Source organism: Myotis daubentonii, chromosome 11, assembly GCF_963259705.1.
Source record: "Myotis daubentonii chromosome 11, mMyoDau2.1, whole genome shotgun sequence".
In the NCBI taxonomy this organism is placed as follows: Eukaryota; Metazoa; Chordata; class Mammalia; order Chiroptera; family Vespertilionidae; genus Myotis; species Myotis daubentonii.
In genome coordinates, this window is record NC_081850.1 from 21,083,920 (window position 1) to 21,090,255 (window position 6,336).

General features: G+C 49.3%; 1 long non-coding RNA gene across 1 annotated transcript; it reads right to left on the reverse strand.

Annotated features, from left to right (window-relative positions):
• Positions 1 to 653: 653 nt before the first annotated feature.
• Positions 654 to 5,370, reverse strand: LOC132211881 (uncharacterized). The gene is made up of 3 exons (XR_009447586.1): positions 5,044 to 5,370; positions 3,157 to 3,420; positions 654 to 2,825 (listed from the first exon to the last, which is right to left on the reverse strand). It is a non-coding gene; the product is annotated as an uncharacterized LOC132211881 (long non-coding RNA).
• Positions 5,371 to 6,336: the final 966 nt, after the last annotated feature.

The following is a 6,336-nucleotide window of genomic DNA, read 5'->3' on the forward strand; positions in this document are numbered from 1 at the left end:
GACTGACAGAGGAGTTGGTTGACACAAATTTGGCTTGAACGGGGGTTTTTCCAGATGCCGCGTTACTGTGTCCTCTCCCGGGAACATGAGCCGCGTGGGCGTGGGCGTTTCGCCTTCCATTTGTCGCTGGAGGTTTATTTGTCCTAGTCCTGCTTCCTCTCCCTTCCTGCTTTCTCTTTGAGAGGAACACCTTTCCCTTCGCGTGTCTAACAAGGGAAAGATGCTGGCGGAGATGTTTGGTATCCGTGGGACGAAGGAAGGCTCTTTCGGGACATGGACTCACCAGGTTCTACGGCAAAAAAGAAGTCCTGAACCAGGGGCGGCTGGACTGGCCACCAAGACGCAACCATCCCAGGGTGTCTTGGTACTTCATTCATTCGCTCATTCCACCACCATTTACTGAGCATTTATTATGTGCCAGGGTACAGCCATGAGCTCAACACGGACCTTCCGCGATAGGGCTGACAGGGGAGGGGTGACCCACAATGTAAAGAATGGTGCCACATAAGTATAATGGATCCAGGTGAGCCATATACGATAATAGCAGTTGCCTCGTTCTGAATTCCTGTCCCCATCCCTATTCTTTTTTTAATCCTCACCCGAGGATATGTTTGTCTTTATTTTAGAGAGAGAGAGAGAGGGGAAGGGAGAGGGAGAGAGAGAGAGAAACATTGATGTGAGAGAGAAACATTGATCGGTTGCCTCCTGTATGTATCCTGACCAGGTATCAAACCCACAACCCTTAGTACCTGGGACAATGCTCCAACCAATGGAGCCACACGGGCCAGGGCTCCCCATCCCTATCCTGTACCAAGCACTGAGCTCTCTGCTCACCAGAGGCCAGCGAGCCCCCACAGCAGCTGTGTTGGGCCTCAGGTACGGTTACTCTCAACTCCCATCGGTGCAAACACCCTCAGGAGTTGGAGCAAGGTGCTCAGGGCCGGCACTGGTGAAGGGAGGAGCCAGCGTCGCAGCCCTGGTCTCGCTGACGCCACCTGGTAGGGAAAAAGTGCAGGTTGTCAGGTGACTGAGTTCCAGGCTCAATTCTGTTACCAGGCCTCTGAGTGGCCTTCGGAATAATCACGAATTCTTTCTGGGCTCATTTCCCCTCTGTAGAATGAAGGGGTAATGCCAAGGGTCAATTGAGAGCCCTCCCTGTTCAACTATTCGGTGATACTAGGATGCTAGGAAGGCCCTGTAGCTCTGCGGGTAGAGGAAACACACAAGCCCCAGACTCTTCCAGTGGAAAAGACAGACACCGTGTGACATGCCCCAGGCAGGAAAACAGAACTTGCTACACAGAGGAAGGGCACATAAATCAACCTTGGAAGGGTAGCAGGGGAGTAATCAGGGAGAACTTCCTGGAGGAGGTGATAGGTGAACAGAGCCCTCAAGGGCACGAAGTCAGAGCGTTGAAAATCTAGAGAGGAAGAAGGACACACTGGGCAACAGGAATAGAAGTGCCGGAGCCTAGAGGGGGGGTGTTGCGTGTGGCGATGTGCCGTTTGAAAGGAGAGAAGTGTTCCCATGACTCAGAGGCTGTTGTTGGACAGTCGCTAAACTGTGCTGCTGATGGGCGATGGCCAACATCACTGCTGAGTATGCACATCGGCAAGGTCACCTGTCACCAGCTTGAGATGTCACCCTCTGAAGAGCGCCATGAACATCCCCTGTGCCCTCACACACGGCCTCTGTGGCTTACAAAGCCGTTTCACCCGCCCGGACTCACAAAGCGGTTCCCAGCCCGGCCGGGGCTGCGAGTGCCAGGCAGAGCTCCCGCCTCTGCTCCACAGCCAGCAGCCCAGGCCAGTGGTTGGCTGGCTGATAACCCCAGAGTAAAGGTAGAGAAGAGTGTGTCTATTGAGGGCGGCTTTGAAAGGCATTGGGGTGCCGTCCTGGCCTCCGGGCTGAGGGAGCGGAAGTCAGGGGGCAGACACTGCTCCGTCAGCATTTCCTCTCCATCGCTCTTCCAGATGAGTAGGTTCCAGACCACAGCACTGGGTTTGTCAGAGCTCCTGCGCTCCCTGCACTAGAAGAAGCACTTGGAGCCTGGCGGCCTCAGGAATCCAGGCCGGGCCCTCCTACCGCCCATGGACACCACCTGGGGGAGGGGTGGGTCCTGTGCCTTCAGACCGTGCTCCTGGGGAACCTCAGAACTCACCCCCCTCCATCTGGGGACGGAACCTAAAGGACTGGATGGGTCAGAAGTTCTGCTTGTATCTGTTTTACGTACGGTTTCTATCAGAAAAACAATTTCTGCCGCTAAACAGTCCAAGGCTAGTCCGGCCTCTCTCCATTAAAGAAAATGAAGCCTGAGAGAGAAGAGCTGAAGGTATTGGAGGCGGCAGGATCGGGGTCAGACTGGACTTGGGTTCAGCAACCTCGGTGCTTGAGTTCTGGGCAGGAAAGATTTCAGAGCCAAGAATCAAATTATAAGAGAACATTTATTTATAAAATCACGGAGGTGGAAGAAGTCGTTCATAGAAGAGGTGGGCAGAGGAAGTGAGTTATGGAGGCAGAGGGCCCTAGGAGCCTGGGGGTGAGGAAGGTAGTGGTAATGTGCCTGGGGTGGGGGCGGGGGAGGGGGAGGAAGGGAAAGGCAGGGCCTGCTCCTGGGAGGGCGCCTGCACTGGGCTCTTCTCCTGAGGGTTTTAAGGGTGGAGATTTTAGGGGAGGGCCCAGGGGAAGATAATAGAATACTCAGCAGTTTCCCCGGGTGTTGTGGTCTCCACTGATTGGCCTGCACCAGGGGTCATTATCCAATGCTGGTCCTGAGGTCAGCCATGGGTTGCTGGTCTGGTTTTGCTGTTTTTCTGAGCCTGGAGCTGAAATACAACCGAGGCCTAGATGTTATCTCTAGGGAGGAAAGGTCAGGGGGTCCAAACGGCATATGCTGGGGGAGGAAGAGTCACCCCGGGGGTGAGTCCCACCTGCGATTGTTTCTAGGCACCTGGGCTTTCCGCCCTGGTGACCTCTGTGTCTGGCCCATCCTCCTTGCTCTGCTCATGTCTGACTAACTGCCCACCACAGTGTGACCCAGGTCTCCTGGCCCCAGTGCTCTCTCCGCCATCCTGGTCCTCCCTTCACCCTCCACATCTAGGCTGTGAGATTTGCTTGTCTGCTGTGACCCCAGCATTGAATACTCAAGGCATTTACCAGGGTGCTGAGCCCCTCCAGGCGCCCGGGCACTTGGCGAAGGGTGTAATCAGATAGTATGTAAAAGCCAAGTAACAGTTGATCAAACAAGATAACAGGTTTTCTCTATGACACAGGCGGTCCAGGGTTGGTACGGCAGCTCCACAGAACTTTCAGGAACCCAGGCTCCTTCCAGTCCATCACCCTGTCACCCCAAAGGGGTGATGCTTGCTTGTCCTCATGTTCCCAGAGGGCAGCCTGAGCTCCAGACACCACATCCACATCCTTTGTAAAAAGAGAATTAAATTTAAGACTTAAAAGTATTGGGTTCAAATCCTGATTCTCCACCTAATATCAAAGTCAAAATACATTTCTGAGCCTCAGTTTTATCATCCAAAACGAATCATAATAATCATCACCTCACAAAATAGTCATGAGGAGTCAATAGGACAATTTATGTGAACGATAACTTACCGGATGGGCTTTCAAGTAAGGTTTGCTTTACGAAAATAACAATAATCTGAGGAAGAACACCAATTCTTTCACTGGCTAAAACTGGGTATTATTAAACACTAGAGGCCCAGTGCACAAATTTGTGCATGGGTGGGGCTGATCTGATAGGGCTGATCTGCCAGGCCTGCTGTGGGAAGGGGACGTGGGAGGTTGGCCAGCCTGCCCCGCCCCTGGCCGAACTCCCAGTCAAACTCCTGGTTGAGAGGACAATTTGCATATTGGCCTTTTTTTATATAGGATGGCTCATGGTCCATCAGTTAAAGGTTGGAATTCTCAAACCCCACACCCCCTGGCCAAGCCGCGCTCTCTCCTGTCTGCCTCACAGCTCTCTCTGTGCAAAGATCTCAGCAAAGCTAGAGGTCTCCTTCTCCTCCACACGCATCACAGAGCCCTCAGCAGCTAGCCTACACCGAATACAAGGCAGGCATTTGCTAAGTGTTGGTTCAAACTGTATTATGTCTTAAAGATGTGGGTTGTACTGGCATTTGACTTGTGAAACTATGAATCCCCAAAGTTAAATTTAACTCCTGTGGATTAAGAAAAAACTCCTCTAGATCGCATTTCTGTTAGGTTGGTTTTATATGCAGGAAAATATTTGTTTTATGATATTTTTCAGATTTTTAAAAAATCTAATAAGATAAAAATAAATGAATAAATAAAAAGCCTAGGGGATGAAGAATGAGGTTATATGGAAAGAGGAGAGGGATATAAAGGCATAGAGATGCTCTGTAAAAATCCAAGCAAAAAAAAAGAAAAAAATCTAAGGAAACGTATTTGGACCCAGAAAGATGTTGCATAACTTGTGGGAGTTTTAAAACAATAATATTGAGTTCTGGGATGAGTAGCGATGGAGATGGGCTTCTCGTGTGCCACTGGTAGCAATACCCAAAAAGTCCACACGATGGCAATATTATTCCAGGAATCTCTCCGGTCTCGCCCACCCAGTGGCTCCTGCTTTCTAATCTCTGGGGTGGGGCATGTGAGGCCCGCCAGCGGTGTAAGGCTGGAGAAATCATGTGGTCTGGTCTGGCCTTGCCAAGGCGTTAGGGGTGAGTTCATTAAATGTCTGACCAATTATAGCAGGCTAACTTTTAAGTTGATAATTATGTTATAGATAGCCACATGGCCCTCGGTAGAAAAAGGTTCCCCACCCCTGCCTAGCTAATGTCATTAATGGCATTGTGCACTTTCTGTCGGAAAGTCGTGCTCTTGGCCTCACCTTCAGCCACTGTCCCTTCACCAGTCCTGATACGAAAATAAACTCTACCTACTGACTTCATGGTTATTCGTTCCATTTTAAACACAGGTTTATGATCTATCTCAATTGTAAAAGCAGCTTAAATCAAAAGTGTGATTTTAATGAGAAAACAAAATGAACAAACAAACAAGCCTCACAGGAGGTTGCTATTTCCCAGGTAAGCTGGGTGTGGCCAGGCCTGGAGGTGGTCAGAGACGGAAGGGCCCACTTGAGACAAGATAACTCCTTAAGCTGGTGAGGCGGAGCCGGCTCCAGCAAGAGCGGAGAATGAAAACCCAAATGCTACTCTTTAAAAAAAAATGTTTAGTATGGAAAATTTCAACCATGCAAAAGTACACAGATGCTATGCCAGGCTCAGATACCATCTGAAGGTGGGTCTGAAACTATAAACCATGACAGAGGCTGTGAGGAAAATGGAAGTTCCTGGTTTGTTGAGAACACTTCGGATGTAAGTTCAGGGCCCGTGTTTGTCACCCCTCCCCCCACCACCTCCTACCCCCCTCCCCACCCCTGTTGGCCCCTCATAATGTAAAGTCTTTACAAGAGAAGAGGGTGTGGGGAGCCCTGGTCTCAGAGGGCGGTCAGAACGCTGAGCTGTGCAATTTCCGCACGAGGACTTGAATGCTGGCTTAGCGTCCTGTCATGCAGGAGGGCTGTTTGTTTGCTTTTAAACCTGGGTTGCTTCTAGGGATATCTGAATGCCCAGAGAATGGCATGCGTGGGCATTTTCCTAGGGAGAGGATGCACTGCTTCCACAGGTTGTCCAAAGGCTCCTGGTCCCCTCGCCCCTGCCAGGAAAAGCAGAGCCACTGTAATGTATTAATCGTGCTAATCCAGTCGCTCATCTCTAATGGTCATATTACCCGTTATATGATGGCCTCTGAATGTTTTCACTGAAAACACAAAAATTTTAAGAAAAATAGTCCTCCTACAATCATTTACTATTTTGAAATGTCGTATGATCTTCCTCCCAGTGATTGGATGAAATGCAGCACAGATGAATTATTTTCTATATTTGAGATTTTATATCCATCTAACATAATTATAGAACTTTTAATAAAAGTAATCTGCTTTTAGGTACTTTATATTGGAAACGTCTAGGTGTATTGATTTCATAGCTCGGAGCAGAAACTAACAATTACTTACACTAATTTTAAGTACGTTTCATAACAATGATAATCCAAATTCATTAATAAATGAATTTGGGCCTGGCAATTGTGGCTCAGTGGTTGAACATCGACCTATGAACCAAGCCATCACAGTTCAATCCTAGTCAGGGCACATGCCTGGGTTGCAGGCTCAATCCCCAATAGGAGGCATGCAGGAGGCAGCCGATCAATGATTCTCTCTCATTGATATTTCTTTCTCCCTCTCCCTTCCTCTCAGAAATCAATAAAAAATATTTTTTTAAATGAATTTGGGCAAATGTG